This window comes from Notamacropus eugenii, chromosome Y, assembly GCF_028372415.1.
Source record: "Notamacropus eugenii isolate mMacEug1 chromosome Y, mMacEug1.pri_v2, whole genome shotgun sequence".
In the NCBI taxonomy this organism is placed as follows: Eukaryota; Metazoa; Chordata; class Mammalia; order Diprotodontia; family Macropodidae; genus Notamacropus; species Notamacropus eugenii.
Genome location: NC_092880.1, coordinates 780,231 through 804,694, shown reverse-complemented (window position 1 = coordinate 804,694; position 24,464 = coordinate 780,231). Strand labels below are relative to the sequence as shown.

Sequence of the window (24,464 nt, the reverse complement as noted above, 5' to 3'; positions counted from 1 at the left end):
TATGGGATATTAATGGTAAAGAAAAAATAGGCATCCTGGGTTTCTATTGAACATGGTTTGCCCTTTCCTGCGTCAGTTACCTGTTTGGGGCAGGAAGCCTGCCACTTACTAGTGGTGGGATTTCCTTACCACCTGGGACGTATGTTTACCCAGCTTGGAATCTCAAGATTTGACTGACATTGCTTTGTTAATTGTCTTGTCTTACTAAATTTATGATTTGTTCAACTAGGAGAGTTCCTTTCTCACGGCAAAATGTATATAAGCCAGAAGATTTCTGCACTGGGTAGCCAGAACATTTCTGGCTCCATAATGCATTATGTAACTGTTTTCTTTAGTAGGGAATTGATGAATTAATTAATTAAATCATAAAATGTATGCATTTAGCCTGCTGCCTTTCTTTAACCAGGTTTTCAGGTCAACAGTATTTATTCCTCACTTACCTCGTCTTAAGGAAGAGAAGCAAGCGCTGGGTCAGCAGTCCGGAGAGATCACAGAGGCAGAGGAACAAGAGCCTGGGTGCCAAGGTCCCTCTTCACCTGGGTAAGGGGAGAAACAGGCGAACTGCAACTCCCAGGAGTCCCGGGAGGCTTCCCTTTTCTGATTGGCTGGCAAGTCTGAGAAACGGCTGTATCTCCCAATCGGCGGGGGTTTCCAGGCAGAGTACCTACAACGACCAATGGTAGGAGAGAAGTACCCACGTGTTCTAACTGCGCGCCCACCCTCGGGCGCCTGAGCTGCGTTGCTCCGCTGGTCTAGTTCTAACGAACTTTGAAGCACGTGAAGCTGTTTGGTTTTGTTTTTTAGCCCGTGTTCCCGAAGTGACTCCCGCAGATCCCGTGCTTCCTCTGGGGAGTGAAGCCGTCCCGCAGGCACGTCAGCTGCAGATTGTAACCAATGGGGAGAATGCGCTCATTAATGCCGTTCCCCGGCAACCCCAAGCCCATGAGCCAACGAAAAGGCGTCCCGTGCCCGGGGGACACATTCACGCGACCACGGCTGTACCGCTGTGTGTAATAGGAGGGCCCTGGGCCCAATCGCGTCCAGTCCCAAATGGTATAAATTACCTTTCTCCCCGCCCCCTGACCCTTACCCCCCTCTCCGGCCTCTGACCCTACCCCCCTCCCCGCCCTCTGACCCTACCCCTCTCTCCGCCCCCTGACCCTACCCCCCCTTTCCGCCCTCTGACCCTACCCCCCTCTCCGGCCCCTGACCCTACCCCTCTCTCCGGCCCCTGACCCTACCCCTCTCTCCGCCCCCTGACCCTACCCCCCCTTTCCGCCCTCTGACCCTACCCCCTCTCTCCGCCCTCTGACCCTACCCCCCCTTTCCGCCCTCTGACCCTTACCCCTCTCTCCGGCCCCTGACCCTACCCCTCTCTCCGGCCTCTGACCCTACCCCCTCTCTCCGCCCTCTGACCCTACCCCCCCTTTCCGCCCTCTGACCCTACCCCTCTCTCCGCCCTCTGACCTTTACCCCCCTCTCCGCCCTCTGACCCTACCCCCCCTCTCCGGCCCTTTCTCTCCCACTGTCTGCCCCGATCTATAGAAAAGCCCAGCGGGGTCACGGACTGAGACCCAGCTGAAATCACTGAACAACAAAACTGAAGCCAAGGAAAAGTTTCTCTCCCACTAGTTAAACTATCCCACCTTTCAACCTCAATTTTTTTTTTATCCGAAAAATGAAGGAATTCAGAATACATAAACGCGAAGGATTCTTCCAACTTCTGTTGACCTGAAAACTTACCAAGAAAAGGCAACATGGCTAAATGCATACATTTTATGATTTAATTAATTAATCAATTCCCTATTAAAGAAAACAGTAACATAATGCATTATGGAGCCAGAAATGTTCTGGCTACCCAGTGCAGAAATCTTCTGGCTTATATACATTTTGCCATGAGAAAGGAACTCTCCTAGTTGAACAAATCATAAATTCAGCAAGACAGGACAATTAACAAAGCAATGTTGGTCAGGCCTTGGGATTCCAAGCTGGGTAAACATATGTCTCGGAAATCCCACCACTAGTGAGTGGCAGGCTTCCTGCCCTAAACAGATAACTGACATAGGAAAGGGTAAACAAAGTTCAATAGAAATTACGACCTAAGATGTCTGTGTTTTCTTTACCATTAACATGCCATAACATAGTGTAGGTCTACAAATATTAAGATATGGAAAACGTCCCATTACTCAAGATAGTGTCTTAGGTTAAAGGTCTCCTTAAGGAATGTAGAGTCAGCCTTGGCTGGCTTTTGCTGACATAGGAAGAGGCACTCTCTGAGTTTGCTTCAGAGAGAACAAAGAGATTATTCCAAAATTTTATATTAAACATTATCATTCCCTCCTTTTGGTCGAAGGCAAGCCGAAGGCTTCGCCTGTAGATCAACAAAGATATGGCAAAAAAAAACCTCTAAATAACGAGTAGTGTGAGAGTTTACTCTTCATGCAAGTCTGGTCCAGGCTCTTGGGAAAGCTGTCTATGTCTGATGGCATCTTCTTCAGGCCTCTTCAAAATCGGAGGGCATGATCCACTCAGGAGCAGGAGCAATGGAGGTGACAGATGGATCCAAGAGTCTATACAGAAAACTTGACAGGGTCTCCCAGAAAACATATGATTTGATAGTTGAGATGAAACAATACAACATAGTTAACATGGCTAAAGGCACTTAGCAATAGTTCAGTTTCCCAGCCATGCAGGGCTAGGTTCAAACAACACAGTGAAGTTTTTTTTTTTTTTACAGTTCACAAATTATATTTTTACATTAGGTCAGGTACAGATTAAAACTTAGATGGCTCACAATAGACTAGTTTTGGAAGGGAGATTTACATGTCACCAATATAAACAAGAAAATTAAATATGAACCACACAAATCAATACAATTATTTCAAAGTTAATTAACATTAAGTTCCTTGTATCCCAGTAATCCATTCTTAATTTTCATTTAACTTTGAATCCCAGATTTCTCATTTTGTTATCTGATACCTAGATATCTTTTCTTTGACAATAGGTTTTATTCTTGGGACAGTTCAAAAAGAGAATTCTGCTTTTCTGGTTAAGATCTAGAAGTTCCCAGATACTTCAGACAATATAAATTAGTACAATCACTTAAAATTTGTTCTCCACTTTTGAAATTTCAGAAAATTTAGGTTCACATTATTTGCTGTTTCTGTCTTTTCCTAAATCTTGTACCTGGAATAAGAATCTTTTAAAATGTGAGGGTTAAACTATAAAATGAACTCATCTGCCCTTTAAATTATTGGACAAATATTTTAACGGAGAAGAAATAATTTCACTTACTTTTACTACTATCCTATATAAATTTTATGCAAAAATCGAAATTTGAGATCTTATTATCAAAAGCATGACAAATTTTAGAAGTCAATCATATCCATTTGCTTATGATTCTTAGAGGAATCAGGCTGATCCTGTTGTTTTTCCTCAAAATTTGCTACTCTATTTAATTAGACATTTATCACATTACATCTTTGTCTCATTACCTGATCTAATCATTTCCTTGATGTTATCTCTATATTATATTATTTATTTGGCCAGGAATATAGGTTAAAGTTGTAAGCTATTCATTCCTGCACCCCATTATAATAACTCAGAGATGCTCCAATTTCCATTTATTATTTGATAGACTTAGTACTGTACTTTCAGAACTTCTTGATGATAAAGATTTGCTATAAAAGAAAAAGAGGGACAGTGTTAACAGAAGGAAAGGATCTCCTTAGTTCTGGTTGATTCCAGGAATAAGCCATTATCTGACATGTAATCATGAGGTTACCAGGTGCTGAAAGCAGGGCTTAGAGGTAATCAGGTGGGGAATTTCCTTTTTCAGAAAGGAAATAGCACATTTGGGAAATAAAGTTAGGAAGATCCTACCTAGGCCGTGTCCAAGGTCATCTTCAAAACCTTTCCAAGCATCCACCATTAGCCTGCAGCACATGTCAATTGGCTTTATGATAACTTAGACAAGTATTCCTGTAACCAGAACTTCAAACAATAGTAAATTGCAGTCCCAGTCTTATATAGCAAATAAATATTGGCTGGTATCCCTCAGATAAAATACTTCCTCACTCTTTAAACCATCTGAAACTGACACAAAAGTGTCCAGAACAACTATAGAGGAGCAAGAGGGGTTTAGAAAACCCATATTTCTTCCCAAATCTTATCTACTTTTCATAGTTTCAATCAGAACTTAATTTATCTTTCCAAATCTCTCAATCCTATTCTTCCACTTGCTTTTACATTTTAACCATAAGACAAGATAGCTCACAAGTTATTACTTTTTACTAGCATAACTGTACTGGAATCTCATTCCAGCTTAAACAAAACAAAGAGGTTAATGACTAAATTTATAGTTTGATGGAATTCTGTCTTTGTTTCTCAAGTTGTTATTCTTCCCTAATTATACTCACTCTGGAAGAATGAGATACTTCAGGAATTAAATCTTTTACATAATAAATTCAAACACAAACCTTAACTCTAACTTAGGCCATAGAATAACTACATATTCAGATCAAAACAATTTAATTTAACAGCATATTATTTTGAAGTTTTAGTAGGCCTTCTAAGAATCACACATGATTTTTCAAAACATTTCTTCTAAAAGTATTTTCCTTCTTTGAAAACAGTTTAAAATTTACTCTAATGTTCACTAAACTCTTACGAAGAAAACTAGTTGGAAACTTTTAAAATGCTTGATATCTCTTTCTCCGTTTTTTTCTTAAGCAAAAATAAACCTTTAAAACTGTAATTCATTAAAGCTGAGTTGTTACAAAAATGTTCTTAAGTAATATGAATTTCCAAAGAATTATAACAAACTGAATTCTTAATTATTGCAGTGTTCTTAGATATGAGACTGACTCACAGAAAAACACTGTTGCTTTTAAATAGTTTACATAAACTTCTGCATATGTTCTAATTTCAGATAAAAATAATATTAGATTTCCCAGCAAGATTACACAAAAGGCTCACATGTTTTGCTGGTTACTTGTTATTGACCACAGAAATTTGCTATAGAAGGAAAAAGCAGGGACATATGACATACTAAATATGACAGGATAAAACATCCTTTACTCTGTTTGAATTCAGATGGGAGTGAAATTCTCCAATCATGCAGTATCTGTTTCATAGCCAGACTCAGGAATAGAGAAACTGAGCTAGGGGAATCCCATCCTAGATTGAGTCTAGAATTGTTCCCTCGATGTTTAGTTAGATGAGAAATATTCCATTGTGGCATGTGTCTCAGATACTGATTTAATGCAGACAACTATACCCAAATTCAAACTCAAAACCAAAAATTGTTATGGTCCCAAATGCCTTTTTCCTTAAACAGCAAGTCTCACTAATCACAACTTAGAGTCAGATAACAGTTATTTCCACTCTCTTGGAGTTACAATAAACAATAAAGATTTACTAGGACACACACACATAAGGGATTCCATTTAACATCTTTCCTTCTCAAATTTAAAACTTGTCCTGATGTAAAAACCAATTATTAAAAATTCTCTCTATTACAACTTCTGTGTAAGTAATATTCATTGTTTAGAATTTGCATTAACCAACCAAATTCCTTTACTAGGACTGACGATCTTACCCACAGGAATGGGAGGACTGTTCTGAATGAATAGAAGGAATTTAAATAAAGTTTTCACTCCATTGTGGGACTGTTCTGAATGGGCAGAGGGAATCTAAATAAAATTTTCACTCCATTCCCTCCTTTCCATACACAGGAATCACTTAACAATTTTAGGTTTCAGCATTCAAACAGTAATCCCAAATAACTTAGTTAACAACCCTACAACTTCACAGAAGATAGCCAAATTGTTTAGCTTTAACTTTTTTAACAGACAAGGGTGAAAATACCTGATTTTCTAAATGGCAATTACAAAACATTATAAGACAAAGTTAGCAGGACTGATAAAGTAACATAACTGGTGTTACACAATTTTCCCAACATCTTTTAGTTTCAACAAAATTCAAATTAAAAATTGCTTTGTCTAACACTATTTCTAGATTGCAGTGGTCACTCAGTTTTCACAATCTAAGAGAAATTCAGAAATACAATCCTAGAAATAGTTTTAACACAACAATAACTACAGATGGTATAATTTGCATTTCCAGAAATTATTGATCTTATTACTTTTAGCAATTAAAACCACTTCAAAGGTAACAATTACATTATAGATAATGTTGTATGCAACATATACTAGTCATTATGTTAAGCATTTTACAATCATTTTATCATTTTGATCCCATAACAACAAGCATAATTATTTTTACAAATCAGAAAATGGGTCAAACAGAGATAAAATACTTTTTGCAACTGAACAGAGAAGTGAAGCTTACCAAGAGCAGAGAAACTGATGTCCCAGTGGTGATTTTCGCAGGCAGAGTTTAGAGAATGCTCGCTACAGGCCTGATTCGTCCACGTTTACCAATCCCCCCCAAAGCAGCAGAATTTACTGAGCCCCTAAGGCGATATGCAGGTGCTGGGACAGGGTGGGCGGAATGCTTTACCTAGAAAGGTGGGCTACTCACAGTCTTAGGAGTTATTTCAAATGATCAGTTCCCGAAATATTTTTTTTAATTTCACAACATACAAATCTGCTAAAATCATTTTCCCTAAGATGATCTAACTTTCCATTGTAATTCCAGGTTGGCCAGACCAGAATAACAAGGAAAAGTCTCAAAGTTTTGTTTGTTTATTTCCCTAGCTGCAGCCCTTGAAGTCTGGCTGCTTGCACTTAAATCTTACAAGATAACACACTCATTCACAGCACACATGATACGGACAGGGACATACACCAACAGACAAACTGACAACAGGACAAATACAAACGTAGCTCACAAAAAACAACCCAGAAAGAGAAGGCAATTAGAAGCTTGCTAGAAATCCCCATCATGAATTGGCTATTATCATTCTGAGGAAAGGATGCTGCAAGAATCCAAGGTCTGATAATAAAGGGGAATCCTGCAGCCTTTGCTCAGAGCACCCCTGTGGTCGTTGGAGGGGTGGGGAGCCTTGGTGTCCCAAAGTTTCTGTCTGTCTTAAAGGAACAGGCCCCATGGGAATAGTTTCAGGCCTCTAGTTCTTAGGTGGATTGTAACTGTCCTCTTCAGGACCAGAGCCCTTAAAGGAAGGTGGGGAAGGGGAATGGGGAGGAGGGAGGCAACAGAGGCTTGAACAGAGGCTGCCTTCCTCAGGTCTAAGGTAGGGGAAGGCGATGGGGAAAGATTGCATCTAGGTGCCGTCAGTTTCCCCAGATCAGAGGCCTTCAAGGGGAGGGGGAGGAAGGAAAGGGGTGAGGAATAGGACGGAGGGAGTGAAGGGAAGGACAGACTGGAGCCCTTGAGGAAGAAAGGATTTTTGCCAGGACACGGCTAGGTGCTGAAGCAGCTCCCAGCCTTACAGTGAAGAGGCTACCTATCTTATGTTCTTGCTCAGCCAAGAAAGCAAGCCCAGGATGAAACATTCTCGCTACTGGCTAGTTGTTTTGTTGGCCTTTCTTAATCTGGTTGTAAGATAAAGTAACTTTGACCGGTCCAAAAGAGCCCTGTGGTGGCCAACATAATTTAGGGCTATCTTTAGTTGATTGACACTAGTGCTAGCAATACCTGTACTAAGTTTCCTGAGATCGATCGCCAGAGGAGACCTAAGTAATACAGAGCGATTTAACGCGACTTGGTCTCCGGTCCCCAGAGTTTCCCTTAAAGGGAATTTAATCAATTCCCTATTAAAGAAAACGGTAACATCCCCAGAGTTTTCCTTAAAGGGAATTTAAAGTGAGAGTTCTTTGGAAGCTGGGAATGGAAGGACTTACCCCGACCCCGTCAAGGCCCAGGACTCTAGGAAAAATAGTTCCTACTGGCGCCGGAGTCCTGGCGTTGGCGAGATGAGGAAATGTCCATTCGGTTCCACAGTTCCAATCCACGTTTGGGCGCCATAACTGTTGACCTGAAAACTTGGTTAAAGAAAGGCAGCAGGCTAAATGCATACATTTTATGATTTAATTAATTAATTAATCAATTCCCTATTAAAGACAACGGTAACATAATGCATTATGGAGCCAGAAATGTTCTGGCTACCCAGTGCAGAAATCTTCTGGCTTATATACATTTTGCCGTGAGAAAGGAACTCTCCTAGTTGAACAAATCATAAATTCAGCAAGACAGGACAATTAACAAAGCAATGTTGGTCAGGCCTTGGGATTCCAAGCTGGGTAAACATATGTCTCGGAAATCCCACCACTAGTGAGTGGCAGGCTTCCTGCCCTAAACAGATAACTGACATAGGAAAGGGTAAACAAAGTTCAATAGAAATTACGACCTAAGATGTCTGTGTTTTCTTTACCATTAACATGCCATAACATAGTGTAGGTCTACAAATATTAAGATATGGAAAACGTCCCATTACTCAAGATAGTGTCTTAGGTTAAAGGTCTCCTTAAGGAATGTAGAGTCAGCCTTGGCTGGCTTTTGCTGACATAGGAAGAGGCACTCTCTGAGTTTGCTTCAGAGAGAACAAAGAGATTATTCCAAAATTTTATATTAAACATTATCACTTCCAATGTCCAGGATCCCAGCAAAAGCTTCATTTCTGTGGTAACAATTCCAGATGGTGTTACAAGACTTTAAAAATACGAGACACTCCGTAAGTTCCCCAGACCAACCCCTCACTTTAAAACTAAAGGCTTGGAAAACAGACACAGCCTAAGTGAATTTCTCCAGAAGGAAACGGCAGGCCAACATTCAAACTCCAGTTCTTTTTAAATTCGGCGCTCCTTCCCCGAGGCTACGATGCCTTTCTATGTGCAGGTATGGAAATAAGTTGTGGCTTAATCTTACGGTGTGTGCCCAGAGGTGAGGATGGTAACTGATCTAGTGTTGTTAATATTTAATACAAATTTTAGACTTTAATAAGGGCCAAAGTTTGAATTAAGAAGAGCCTGGACCTATTAGTCTCCTTTGTTTAGAGGATGCCTTTTGATGGGCAAATGGGACGTCCTTATCAGACTCTTCTTCTAGCATCCTAGTGTTAAGAGAAAAACACAAATACCTTGGGGTGTGACTTCAGCTTTTGTCAAACTCTGTTAAGATAACAACTTCAAAGGCCTGTGTAGGACAGGATGTCTGTTATCTGGGTGGTGCGACCTTTTCCTTATCTTAAATCACAGAGATATGCTACAGAAAGAAGATGCCCATAGCTTGGAATCATAAAACCCAAATGACGCCACTTTGTTTACAATGTGTTTAAGAGAACTCCTTCCTCATGGCAAAATGTACTTAAGACAGTCAATTTCTGTACTAAGGGAGCCAATTCTGATCCTGGCTCCATAGCGCTATGCAACTGTTATCTTTATGGGGAACTGATTAATTAATTAAATCATAAAATGTATGCATTTAGCCTGTTGCCTTTTCTCTAACCAAGTTTTCAGGTCAACAGTGTATATTGGATAAACAGCAGCTTTTATTTTAACATTTTCTGCAGAAAACACATAACAAGGATTCACAATAGCTTCTAAACAAGTGCAATTCCCTTTCCTCTCTAAAGAATCTCAAGTTCCCATTGGAGCCTTCTACAATCCTCTAGACTCATAGTACCACCCTGTGATTTGGTATCCCCACAGAAGGGGAACAAATGACATTGCTAGACAGACAATCTGCTTCTCATCAGTTCCAATATATTCAAAAGGTTCCAATATATTCCAATATTTGCTACCAAAAGGAAAAGTCCTTGTCCAGTTCCAATATATTCAAATATTTGCTACCAAAAGGAAAAGTCCTTGTCTCCTACTCGCTCATGCCTTGGCGTCTTCCTTTGTTACTCTAATAACTCTAGAAAACACATGCATAGTCTTATTCTTATCAAGAAGCTGCTATTGCCTGCTGCTTAAGAACTCCTTCTTCTCCCTGTACAAGTCTGGGTTCTGGGATTCTCTTCTATTCAAGAGAATGGCAGTGTCCCAAAACTTACTCTTCTCGATGTTACTAAAAAGGTACAACTGAAACTGATTCTTGCCCTGGTCTTCCTTCTTTCTCTTTGGAAGGCTGGACTTCAGAATCCTTTTCTTTACAAATGGCCTATGAAGACTTGAGAATATCCTTCACCTCTCCAAACACCCCTACTAAGGAAGTTCAAGAGCCTAGGATTCAGGAGTTCTCTAAGAAGTTGTCTCTCCTCTATCCAGGAGGCCGAGTTCCCCTTAGACCTAATTTGAGACAGTGAGTATTACTATTCTGTGCCTCTGTCCTAAGAAAGCCATTCAAGATTCTAGGTGACCACAGGGGAGGAGAATGTGACATGCATACACTTCTTCAAAGACTCCCAGGCCCAGAACAACCCAGGTTTCCTTGTAGCTCTGTTGCCAGAAAGTCTTTCCTCCAGAAAGGAAAAAAAATAACAAAAAGGGTCTACCTCCATAGCTGACTCCCTCTTAAAAGCACAGAAGAAATAGGTGATTTCAACCTACAATAGTGTAAGTCAGCCATTAAAAAAATCAATGAGAGATGATCAAAGTCCTAAACAATGTTATCATCCATCAGGGAACTTCTCTCACTAATCACTTTCAGATAAGATATATATTTTATTTTTCTTTAATTTTAAGTGTTTATTAATTAATTTTTAGTTTTCAACATTCATTTCCACAAAATTTTGAGTTCCATATTTTCTCCCCATCACTCCCCTCCGCCATCCCATAACGTCTTGCATTCTGATTACCCTTTCCCTCGGTATGCCTTCCCTTCTATCTCACCCCTCCCTTCCCTTATCCCCATCTTCTCTCTTTTCTTGTACGGCAAGATATATTTCTGTACCCCATTACCTGTATTTCTTATTTCCCAGTTGTACGCAAAAAACATTTCGCAACATTCGTTCCTAATACTTTGAATTCCAACTTCTCTCCCTTCCCCCCTCCCCACCCATTCCCCACTGAGAAGGCAAACAATTCAATACAGGCTATATATGTGTCGTTTTGCAAAAGACTTCCATAACAGTCATGTTGTGTAAGACAAACTATATTTCCCTCCATCCTACCCTGCCCCCCCCCTTATTCTCTCTTTTGACCTTGTCCCTCCCCATAAGTGTTTACTTCTAATTACTCTCTTCTCCCATTTGCCCTCCCTTCTATCATCCCCCTCACCCCACTTGTCCCCTTCTCCCCTACTTTGCTATAGTATAATATAGATTTTCATACCAAATTGAGTGAGCATGTTATTCTCTCCTTAAGCCACATGTGAAGAGAATAAGCTTCACTTTTCCCCTCTCACCTCCTCCCTTTTCTCCTCCATTGAATAAGCTTATTCTTGCCTCTTTTATGAGAGATCATTTGCCCCATTCCATGTCTCCCTTTCTCCTCCCAATATACTCCTCTCTCACCCCTTAATTTTATCTTTTTTAGATATCTCTTCTTAATCAACTTCTTACAAACTTCTATATTTCTACTATGTCATTATTCTTTCAGGTTCCCAGGTTCTACCTAAGGAGTTATCCCTGTCTCTCTCACCCCACACATTCAATCAGTTAACTAATCTGCTTTTGGATGCTCTCCCTGGATTCTTTGGCTTTTCAAGATAAATAGATAGATAGATAGATAGATAGATAGATAGATAGATAGATAGACAGACAGACAGATAGACGATATATAGATAAGTATTTATTAAGTGCATACTACATTGAAGGTACTGTACTATGCAATGGAAATACAAATACAAGCAAAAATATAATACCTATTCTGAATGGTACGTTGTAATGGAAAAAAGTCAACACACAAAAAAGGAGCTAAAAAGCTGGTGGAGGGGTGTGTGGAAACAGTATACATTGTTCTTTTCTGATTTGCCCTCTCCTTCAATCTTCTTTTGTTTCCTCCTTCCCTCTAAGAAGTGTCTCTCCACTTTTTTCATTATATTCTCCCACTCTACTCTAAAAGTTCATTGATTTATGAATAATAGAAAGTTACTCTCTCTGTTGTCAAATGAGTATTAACAAATACTCTACGCAGCCAAATGATCTATTCCTTTTATCCTTGATAATGAGATTTCACAGGCTGATTTAGATCTCTCACAGGAATATAACCTTGGGGATTATGCTATTTTTCATCCTTGTATCTAAAACACCTAACTCTATGCCTTCCACATAGTAGGGGCTTAATAAATGTTTATTGAATGGAATGGAATTGAACGTTTCTCGATAACCTCAAACCCCACATGATATGCACATCCTTTCTGGGATATGACTAATAGGCACTATGTACAATGAAGAAATGTTAGAAGTTTCCTTATAACCACAATTTAAAAATCAGAGGCAAAAGTTGGGCAGCTGACAGTATGAGTTCTTTATGAAACACGTTGCCAGAAGGAAGAGGAAGAAAAAAAGAATACTCAGATGTTTTATATGTTAAAGAATAGTGTCATACTTTCACTCCTTCATCTCGTGCTTGCTTGGTATTTGTCTAGATATAAAAGATCTAATTTGTTTATTTTTCACCTAAGTGGACCATTCGATATTTTCCCAAAGAAAATTTAGCTATGAAAACAAAATATTTTCACTAGAGGGATGCATTCAGTTAAGACAGGATTGATGTGGCAAAATCAGAAATAAATCTTGGAATAAGCCTTATGCTTTTGGCATTCTGATAATCCTGGTATTAAAGATATAATATTTCACATGCTTTCATGCAAGATGCAGAGATGGAAAGAATAAAAGCTTGGGATAAAATAAATAGTGAATAGGGAGCAAAAATAAAAAGGGGGACCCAGAATTGAGTTATATGTTATATGAATTGTTTGTACATTTTCAGAGTAAACAGCTTAGATCACCATTGAATCACGCTTTTGTCTAGGGTACATTAAAGAAGTTATAGTTATGCATCAAACTATAGGTGACGATATATATACGTAGTCTTTACAAAGATCTGTTAACAAATTACCTCCTTTGATGTTAATAATAAACTCATGAAAAATACGGTCTAGGTATTACCACCTCTATTTTACAGATAAGGAAACTGAGGAACAGGTATGTTAAGGGACATACCCAAGGCCATATAGTTAGAAAATGGCAAAGCCAGAAGTTAAAACTAGTTATTTTTATTAAATGTTCATTTTTGCCTTTTGTTTTATATTATAACCATATTCAATTGTACCCTGCCCATTAGAAACTCCTCTTATAAAATAAAAAAGTTAAGAAAAACTGTCTCATCAATTGCATCCAAAAACACATACAGCGTGCTATCGCCACAGTCTCCTACCTCTCCAATGAAAGATGAGTGTATTAATATTTTCTCGTGAGTCAAATACATATGTACATGCATACACATATACATACATAGGTGTGTATATCTTTGTTCCTTATTCTGCATCAGTTAATACAATTTTCTTTATATTTCTGTGAATTCCTATTAACATTTCTTCTCACACAACAATATTCTATCACATTCATGTGAACAATTTATTTAGCTATTTTCCAATTGATACATACTGCTTCTGGGCTAGATGAACAGGAAAAACCACAAGATGGGGTATCCTTCCCCTTGCTTTCTCTTTGCCCCTTACCTGTCCCCTTCTGACCAGATCCCATGAGGAACACTGAGAGGAAAAGCAGCAGGGATGGCCATTCCATATGGATGAGCTGGGCATCAACATTTACAAGCCTGAACCATCGAATCTTATCATCTACCCTCCTACTAAATCCTAGTCCTAGCTGCCCTGCTACGGTAGTCTGCAGATACCCTCAGGCCTTGTCATTTGATGTATCCTAAAGACTTCTGGATCTTACCATTCGTTTCTTTAATGTACCCTTAGGACGTTTAGACCTTTCTTTTGTCCATACAAACATCTGAATTCTTTTATTTTGTGTTGTCTACCCCAATTAGAGTATGAGGTCCATGAGAGCAAGGATTGGCTGAATTTTTCTATTTGCTTTCCCAGCACTTGTCACAGAGCTTTGCTTCTAAGTAAATATAAGCAATACTTTTTCATTCAATAATTCATCCATTCATTCAATTTGTCATTTGCTACAAAAAATCAGCACTGCTACAAATAGTTGGACTATTCTTCCTGTCCTTTACCTCTTTGAAATATATTTAAAAGGGTATAAAGATTTTAGGCTTTTTTTTTTTTTTGTGCACAGTTCCAAATTGGTTTCCAGGATGGTTTGATTGCTTAATATGCCTCTTGCCCTTAGGTCATTGATTATTTCTGTCTTTTGTCATTTTTGCCAATTGCCTGATTGTGAGCTTTTAATTTGTATTTTTTGTTCTTAGTAATTTAAAGTAATATTTCATATAGTTGTCACTTATGAAAAAATACATATACGTTTTAGTAAGCATATTGCCTTACTGTTATAAATTCAGTGAAAAGCAAATAGGAAGGTGATGAAACCCCAAACCAAAGATGAAAGGAAGTAGAATTGTTTCACCTGGAGAAAATATGATGGCAGGGACATGATAGTTATCTTCAAGTACAGTCATGTGAAAGACTTCTCACACAAGTTTTACATGGCTCCAGAAATCTGAACTAACTCCCAATTTAGACGCAGAAAGGCAAATTTAATCTTGATATAAAGGGGAAATTAACTAATCTTAGGAACTTTCTAAATGTGAATTAGGCTGCTTCAGGAGGCAGTACATTCTTCTTGAAATTTATCTTGAAATTTAGCTCATATGATGCTACTCCACTTTAGCAGAAAATCAGTTGCTTTTGTTGGAGAATACTAATTCATTAAGGGGGAAAATGAATGATTAACATTGTCTCTCAGGATTATTGTAGCTCATTGCCCCAAATGATTTTGTTTCAGCTTGCTGTCTTCAACTGACTTTCACCATTTCCCTCTCTTTTAAAATACCTCCTTCTGAAGAGTTGTATTGCACTTAACATTGCATCACTCACCCGTGGTAAGATTTTTTTTATGAACCTCGGGGAAGGTTAATAAGCCTTTGCCACTAATTATCAGTAGCTTATTGTCATCTTTATGACAATATCATTTTCTTCCTTTTGTTCCCATTTTTAGCTGAACCCAATCCTCGTTGTTTGTTTCTTGGTTACGTAGGCTAAAATTAATGTAGAAACCCAAAGCGCGCTGGGAGGATTTGCTTGAACCAACTAAAAATCCATTAAAATTCCCCCTGCTCTATTTTTTTTTTAAGTGACTATGCTTATGTGAATTATAAAAAAGATGAGTTGACATTCATAATAATTGTTATGTGGTTATTAGTAATATAATACATTAGCCTGACCTGTGATCATTAACTATTTTATAGCTTCAGGGGAATATCTTCACAGAGAAATAGTTAAAAATGAGGGAGGGAAGGAATTCTTGAAATGTCTCAAGATTTATGTTTTGACAGTAAAAAAGAGAATAACACTGAAAAGCTTATTTGAGTCAATATGGAAGAATTGATTTTCAGCCCTTAATATGTTCCTTCAACACATTTTCTTCATGTGTCTTATACCTATCTAATAGACATTTAGTTTTAATTGTCAAACATCTGTTTTATTACTTGAGCTCTGAAAATATATCTAATTGGTATGAAAGAGGAATGGAAGGAACAGACATTTGGAGGAAGATGGCATCATCAAATTTAGAGCTGAGAGGGATTCGAGATAAAAACTAACTCAATCTCTCATTTGATTGATAAAGAAACTGAGGTCCAAAGGTGGCATGGGATTTACCCAAAATCATACAGGTAGTAAATAACAGCCAGATTCAAATCCAGGTCCTTAATTTCAGAAACAGCACATTATTCACTGCATTCCATCTCATACTTATTCTCACCCAAATGTCCAGAACATTCAGGATAGAAGATAAAAGTATTAAAGGACACAGACAAGGAAAAGAGTAGAATCCTTTCTGTGACCTCCTTCCAATTATGTATAAAGTTGATCTAATATTTGTTCCCATCCTTTCATCATGCACAGTATTATCTATTCCTGAAAAAAGCCATTCAGGTAGTATGCACACCAAGTTTTAGAGAAAAGCACAGTCTTATTAGAACTTCTAGTTCCCATTTGGCAGTTTATTTCCGTGTCAGTTTTTGTTTGGAATTATCTCAAAAGCTCCTTAAGGGTAAAAAACATATTTCATATATATTTCTATCCCCTACAGAACTCGAAATGTAGCATGCCAAGGATTTCAAATAAATGCGTTTCTAGATTGTTTGAAGGGAACAAGAAAAGCCATGCTAAAAAACTTGAGAGACTCATCAATCGAAGAACATTTATTAAGTGCCAACTATGTGTCAGGCACTATGGTATATCCTGGAGAAAAGAGTGGAAAAGAAGTGACCCTACCCCTTTTTCTTCTTAATAAAACAGATTTTAGCCTAACCCTAAACTTATTCATTTCTGTCTTCCATTTCTTAAGAACCTATTATGTGCCAAGGACCACTATAAGTGCTTTACAGATATCTCACTTGATTCTCAAAACAGCCTTGGAGACTAAGTACTATTATTATTCACATTTTACAATTGAGGTAACTTTGGCAGAAAGGGCTGCATAGCTAATGAGCAAAATCTAAGGCTGGATTTGAACTCAGGTCTTCCTGACTCCAGACCCAGTGTTCTGTCAATAATATTGCTTAACAGACAAAGGTGAGGGCTCAGACTCCTTAAGAGTCTAACCAATGCTGAGATTTCTTAACAGTCTGACCAATGTGGCAGATTTTTAATAAATTTTGTATTTTTTCTTTGGCTAAAAGAAGTCTTGGGTCAAATTCATTTGGGCAGGATCCAGGTGTCGCTATTTTAGGGTCCCAACATCCCTAAACCTCAACAATATGAGCTGTTTCAATATATTGACCACAGTGTTCCTCCACCTAAAACAAGAGAACAAAAGCCAAGGAAGGCTTAATGGAATTCTTTTAAATATCTTTGCACATAAATAGAGAACAATGGCTGTCATGATGCTGGTTCCAGAAGAACTATGCAGCATCCATTAATTCAAATAAAGACTTTGGCCCCCTGACTACACAGATGATCCTTTGTGAATAAGAGAATGTTTAGAGCCTAAATGTATGGAAGAAATATTAATGTAGTGGAAGACCACTGAACTTTTAGTTGACAAACTATATTCTAAATGTGGTGTGACCATGGGCATATCACTCTGTCCCCTAGCTCCTTCATATGCGAAAACAGTATGATGATTCTTGTATTAACAACCCACGGGGTTGTTGGTGAAAAGTGCTTTGAAAGTCTTTAATAGTGGAGGGTTGGAGCCAAGATGGTGGAGCAAAATAGGGACTTGCTTGAGCTCTCCCCCAAGCCCTCCAAATACTTGTAAAAAATGACTCTAAATAAATTCTAGAACAACAGCACCTACAAAATGACAGAGTGAAACAAATTTCCAGCCCAAGAAAACCTGGAAGGTTGACAAGAAAGATCTGTTGCACCAGTCTGACAGAAGAGCACAGTTAAACAAGAGGATTGGCCCAAGGAGACCTCAGGGGACTGAATCACTGGCAGCTGTGGTAGTTTGCAGACTTCTCAACCCGCAAATGCCAAAGACACCATAAAAGATCAGTAGGGAACGTCTGTCTGACCTGCGTGAGAAAGAACTAAGTCTGGCCCCAATCCCAGGCAGCAGCAGCAGTGGCTGCTTCCAGAGCTCTCAGCCCACAAACAGTGGTGGGGGGATCAAGTGACCGTTCAGAGGGGGATTGAAGGGTTCTCTTTGATGGCACTGAGGCAGTATTCTCTTGCTGTGCCCTGCTTGGATCTGGGGCACAATCATGGGTGATGATCTTGGAGCAAGGAAGAGTGCTGGCATGAGTTTTTATGTGGGCCTGTAAGACTTGTGGTTTACGAATATAGCTTAGATAGCTATTTGAAAAATAGTCTCATAGAGGTCGAACAAATTGTGAAGAGTTTTCAATTCATGAGGAGCTTTAAATATTTCACAAATGATCATATGTATTATTTGATAGTTAATAGGGAGTTATTGTAGGTAAAAGTTCTCAACAGTTTGAGGAAAAAGGACACAGGATACATATGACATGCAAAGTGAATGAGTGGAAATAAATTATACAACAAAACATTTAAATATCAGCAATTGACTGAGAAGTAGGGTTGAGGGAAAATATATTCATTTCCTTTGTGACTTATCTGGTTTCTATCCTAATTGCTCTTCCCTCATCTAACAAAACAAAATAATTCACTCATATCCTTTATCAGTCATTCATGATCTGCAATTAAATTCCCCGAGCAAATTCAAATCAAGGTACACAGAGTATAATGGATAGAAAGATTCCATCTGCAAAGCTTGAAGACTTCACAGAATTTCAGTACTTCTTTTACCACTTCAACCTGAAACTCACGAATATTTACATTCTATTTATTCTGGATACTGTTATCCATCTAGACTTTCTGATCCTGTGTAGTTGTTGCAAATGTCCACTAAATAATAGAAATAAAAAGAACTCCCAATTATGACAACTGATGACATACATTTGTCATTTGTCGACTGCTATCAAATTTCAATTGAACATAGTACTAACAAGAATTTCTAAAGAAAACATCTAAAGATAGGAAAGGAGAGAAATACTAAAAATCAAATAACATCAGTAGACAGAATTTGGGGAAAATAACTGAAAGTGATACAAGAAAACTATTTTAAAAAGAGAATCAAAAGTTTGGTAAAAGACGCATATAAAATGTTGAAGAAAATAATTCCTTGAAAATAAGAATCAGCCAAATAGTAAAAGAGATACAAATGTTAATTGAAGAAAATAACTCCTTAAATATTAATACTGATCAAATGTAAACTAATGACTCCAATAGACATCAAGAAACAATAAAGTAAAATCGAAATAATGATAAAAATTGGAGAAAATGTAAAATACCTCAAAGAAAATAAATTTACTTTAAATTACCACATTAACAATAGCCAAGGAGGCAGAGCCAAGATATTGGAGTAATGGCATGGACTTGTTAATGGTCTCCCTTGAACCTAACCAAATACATCTAAAAATGACTCTAAACAAATTGTGGAGCTGCAGAACAAACAGAATGATGGAGGGAAGCAAATCTCCAGTTCAAGACAGCCTGGAATATCTCAGGGAAGTGTTTATCGCACCGTGCAGAGAGCAGAGCACAGAACAATATGGGCCATGCCAAGAAAGATGAGGCCTGATCAGGTCTTGGGGGAAATGTAATTTGAAGTTTTTGTGGCAGTTTCCAGACTTTATGACCCCAAAACGATGAGGACAAGTTGAAAGGTCATTGGAAATATCAGGTGGGACGTCTGTGAAAGAGCAGAGTTGCTGGGCCTCAGGTTTGTGGAGGCAGTGGAGGAATCCACAGAAGAAGAACCTGTGGCAGCAACTCTTTATGGAATTCCCAGCTCACACATTGTGGGGGGAACAATCGATTGACAGTGCACCCCCACCCCCACTGGAAGCTGAGAACTACCTAGAGAAAGTGCACAAAAGTCAAGTAAATACCTTGAAAACAGAGCAAGAACTGGAAAAAGAATCAGACTGTAGGGGGTGGAGCCAAGATGGCAAAGTAGAAAGACATACAAAGACAGGCTCTCCCCACACAGCCCATAAAATAACTGTAGAGAGGGACTCTCAACAAATTTTGGAGAAGCAGAGGTGGAGAACAACAGAGTGGAGGAGATTTCCAGCCCAGAGTGACCTGAAAGGCCCATGGGAAACATTTGTTGCACAGACATGGAGCAGAGCGGGGAGCCCAGCCCAGCCCAGCCTTGGTCATGTGGCTTAGCTTGAGAACAGTCCTCGGGGGTGGAATCTCCAGTCCCAGTAGCAGGAGATTCGCAGACCCTCAACCCTCCAAAGGTCAGTGACTGGGTTTTTTTCAGCTGGCCAAGGAAGGGAAAAGGGCCTTCCCATAGCTCCAGCATCAGGCAGCAGCTGCAGAGGTCACTTCTGGCACGCAGCAGCAGCTCCCATCTCAGCCCCTACAGCAGCCTGAATCCATTGTTGGATCGTTAAACGTGTGGGGGCACTGAGGAGCTAATTATTATCTTGGCCCTGTGTAGAGGCCCTGAGAGAGCCGGTCTTTGTCTCACACTGAATGGTGGCCCTGCCTCCACAGTTTGACTGAATCCCAGCCTCCCAGTGCTGACTTGGCAGAACAGGAGACCAGGGCGCTGTGGAGAGGTAACTGCTAAGATTTTTGCCACAAAATTCTCTCTCTGCTCCCAGACCAGTATACATACTTGATTGTGCCACCTTGGAGGAACTGAGATTTTACAGATTCCCAGATTATACCCTACTCTTGACAAAGGATCCAAAAGTCAAGTAATTTGTTGGGAAAATGCCCAAAAAAGGGGAAAATAGGGGGAAAGGAGATGGAGGGAAAGACATAGATAGTAATCATAACTGTGAATGTGAATGGGATGAACTCTCCCATAAAATGGAGACAGATAGCAGAATAGATGAAAAACAATAATCCAACAATTTGTTTTTTACAAGAAACACATTTGAAATGGGAGGATACACTCAGGGTAAAGGTGAAAAGTTGGAGCAGAATATATTGTGCTTCATCTGATGTAAAAAAAAAAAATCGGGGGTACCAATCCTAATCTCAGATAAAGCCAAAGCAGAAATAGATCTAATCAAAAGAGATAAAGAAGGAAACTATATCCTGCTGAAAGGTACTATAGGCAATGAAGCAATTTCATTGCTAACCTTATACCCTCCAAGTGATATAGCATCCAAATTCTTATAGGATAAGTTAAGGGAGTTACAGGAAGAAATAGCAAAACTACACTAGTGGGGGACCTCAAACTGCTGAAGAAGAAGTCCTCGCAAATTATTTTTATGATACAAATATGCTTCTGATATCTAAATCAGAAAGAGTCAAAACAGAGAAAGACAATTATAGACCAGTTTCTCTAATGAATATTGATGCAAAAATTTTAAATGTTTTTAGCAAAAAGAATATAGCAACTTAGCATGAGAATAATACATTATGATCAGGTAGGAATTATACTGGGAATTCAAGACTGGTTCAATATTAGAAAAACTATTAGCATTATTGATCATATCAACAGGAAAACAAACAGAAAACACATAATTGTCTCAATAGATACAGAAAAAGATTTTGACAAAATACAACACCCATTCCTATTGAAAACACTGGTAAGCATAAATGAAACTATCCAAAAAAAAAATAAGCAATATCTACCTAAAACCATCAGCAAGCATTATATATAACGTGGACAAGCTAGATGCATTTCCAATAAGATCAGGGGCAAAACAAGAATGTCCATGATCACTACTGTTATTCAGTATGGTAGTAGAAATGCCAACTGTAGCAATAAGAGAAGAAAAAGAAATTGAATGAATTAGAATAGGCAAAGATGAAATTCAATTATCACTCCTTGCAGATGATATAATGATAGAGTATCCCAGATATTCGAGTAAAGAAATTACTTGAAATAATAAACCAGTTTGGAAAATTTGCATGTTGCAAAATAAACCCACATAAATCATTTGCAATTCTATATATTACTAACAAAGCTCAACAGCAAGAGATAGAGAAATTTCATTTAAAGCTACAGTAGACACTGTAAAATATTTGGAAGTCTACCTGCAAAAACAAACTCAGGGACTGCATGAACATAATTACAAAAATTTTTTCCCACAAATAAAGTGAGATCTAAGTAAGTGGAAAAATATCAGTTGTTTGTGGGTAGGCTGAGCTAATATAATAAAAATGACAATTCTACCTAAACTAATTTGCTTATTCAGTACCATATCAGTTAAACTACCAGATAATTATTTTCTAGAGCTAGAAAATATAATATCAAAATTCATCTAGAAGAACAAAAAGTCCAGAATATGAAGGGAACTAATGAAAAAAACATGCTAGAGGATGTTGCCTCACCCACCAGATCTCAAATTGTATTATAAAATCAGCAATCATCAAAACAACTTGGTACTGACTAAGAAACAGAGGGGTAGGCCAGTGGGTCTAAGCAGGTTAGATACTGAAGACATAGCAGTCAATGATTATAGCAATCTACTGTTTGATAAATGCAAGGAACCCATCTTCTGGTATAAGAACTCACTACTTGACAAAAATTGCTGAGAAAATTGGATAACAGTGTGGCAGAAACTGGACATAAACCAATACCTGACACCATACACAAGAATGAAGTCCAAATGAATGCATGATGTAGCTATAAAAATTCATACTAAAAACCAATTAGTGGAGCAAGTAATAGTGTATCAGATTTATAGAGAAGGGAAAAAATTTGACTGAACAAGAGATAGAAAACATTATGAAGTAGAAAATGGATAATTTTGGTTATATTAAATTGGAAAGTTTTTGCACAAACAAATTTAATGCAACAATGATTAGGAGGGAAGCAGAAAACTGGGAAAGAATTTTTACATCTAGTGTCTGTGACAAACACTTCCTTTCTAAAATATATAGAGAACTGAGTCAAATGTTCAAGAATACAAGTCATTCCCCAATTGATATATGGTCAAAGGATATGAACAGGGAATTTTCAGAGGAAGAAATCAAAGCAACCTATAATGATATGAAACAATGTTCTAAATCACCACTGATTAGACAGATGCAAATCAAACAACTCTGAGGTACCACATCACACCCATCAGATTGGCTAACATGACAAAACAGAAAGATATAAATGTTGGAGAAGATGCGGGAGAGTTTCAACACTAATTCATTGTTGTGAGCTGATCCAACCATAGTAGAGAGCAATTTGGAACTATGACCAAAGTGCTGCAATAATGTGCACACACCTTGACCCAGAAATATCGCTTCTAGGACTGTACCCTAAGAGATCATAAAAATGGCAAAGTGTCCCACAGGTACAAAAATATTTATAGCAGTACTATTTTTGGTGGCAAAAAACTGGAAATCAAGGGGATGCCTACCAATTGGGGAATGGCTGAACAAGCTCTGGTATACGAATGTAATGGCATATTATTGTGCTGTGAGAAACGATGAAGAGACAGACTTCAGAAAAGCCTGGAAAGACATATATGAACTGATGTTGAGTGAAAGGAGCAGAACCAGGAGAACATGGTACATAGCAACCACCACATTGTACAAGGAACTTTTCTGGTAGACTTAGTATTTTATTGAAGTGGATGGACTGAAAAAATTTCCAGTGGACTCCTGAGGCAAAATTCCTTCCATATGCAGAGAATGATCTATGGAATTGGATCGCAGATAGAAACAGACTGTTTCCTTTTGTATTATGATTTGTTTTGTTTTATGGTTTCTCCCATTCATTTTAATTCTTCTATACAACATTCATTTAATAGGAATGTACGCGTGGCCCCTATGTAAGATTGTATGCTGTCTCAGGCAGGGTGGGGGAAGGAGCGGGAAATGAGGGGAAGGGAGTGGAAAAAAAAATCTACATATATCTAAGTGATTGTTGATCACTGAAAACAAATAAAAAAATAATTCAATAAAAAAAGAAAGTTCATCTGTTCTTTGTCATTTAATTATTTTTCAGTAATGTCTGATTTTTGTGTATGACCCCACTTGGGGATTTCTTGACAAGGATAGTGGAGCGTTTTCCATTTCCTGTTCCAGTTCATTTTATACATGAGGAAACTGAGACAAGCAGGGTGAAATGACTAAGGCTCACACCGCTAATAAATGGAAGAGTCAGTTCTTCTTGTCTTCAGGCTCATCACTCTACTTTTCCGCCTGCCTGACCTCATCTTCCCTAATGATGTGCACAGATCATTTTAGAAAGTCAGCTTTCAGATAACTCTCTCCTCCAATGACAATTTCCCGTTAGTCTCCTGAGAACATCAAGAAATTCCTGAATGGCCAGGAATGAAAATTGTTTGAAAATCAAGTGCCAGGTTCAGACTAGAATATTCAGAATCCACAGGAAATTTTACGAAAAGCACAAAGGAAGATGTTATCATATCATTAGACCAATGATTTTTAGAGCTATCTATCTATCTATCTATCTATCTATCTATCTATCTATCTATCTATCTATCTGAGGCTGGGAGTAAAGAGTAGGTGGTAAATTTTGAAACCTATTAAATCAAAAAGTAATTGAGAAAAATTAACTTTTACTTGCGTTTAGTCTCTGGGTATGTGAATCATGTTTATTCAGGAGGTCAATTGGAAGAAGCAAGAATCATTTCAGGAGATAACACCTAAATACATATGTATAAATATAATGTATGTTTATATAGAGAGATTATATGCAAATATACTACATATATATTTGTTCCTAATTCTGTTTACTTTTAAAGGAATATATATAAATATATTATATATATATATATATGTACACACACACACACAAACACACATATATGTCCTATTGAAAGTATTATTCAAAACCTCATACTATGAACCAAAATAGTGGGATGTAATAAATACTTCAAAAACGTGTGAATTGGGAGATTACAAAAATCCGGACAGAAAATAATTGACATTCATATTTAACTTCCCTTATTAGCTAATATATTTGTCTTTTCATTACTGCAGTCATG

At 38.1% G+C, this 24,464-nt stretch overlaps 1 protein-coding gene and 1 long non-coding RNA gene across 5 annotated transcripts in view; one reads left to right on the top strand and one right to left on the bottom strand.

The window, feature by feature from the left end:
• The window catches only part of LOC140516813 (uncharacterized), a 93,878-nt gene extending 92,989 nt beyond the window's left edge, over window positions 1–889 (bottom strand). For 2 of the 3 annotated variants that reach the window (XM_072627713.1, XM_072627716.1), the window contains exon 1: window positions 441–889. The gene's annotated coding sequence lies outside the window, so the exon portion shown is untranslated. The remainder of the gene's footprint in view (window positions 1–440) is intronic. The other variant, XM_072627714.1, reaches the window with a different exon arrangement.
• A 7,810-nt stretch (window positions 890–8,699) lies between these two features.
• LOC140516812 (uncharacterized) lies at window positions 8,700–16,693 on the top strand. Of its 2 annotated transcripts, XR_011971425.1 has the most exons (3): window positions 8,700–8,820; window positions 10,053–10,227; window positions 16,103–16,693. It is a non-coding gene; the product is annotated as an uncharacterized lncRNA (long non-coding RNA). The 2 variants fall into 2 exon arrangements; XR_011971424.1 differs by lacking the exon at window positions 8,700–8,820 and having other exon boundaries at window positions 9,362–10,227.
• Window positions 16,694–24,464: the final 7,771 nt, after the last annotated feature.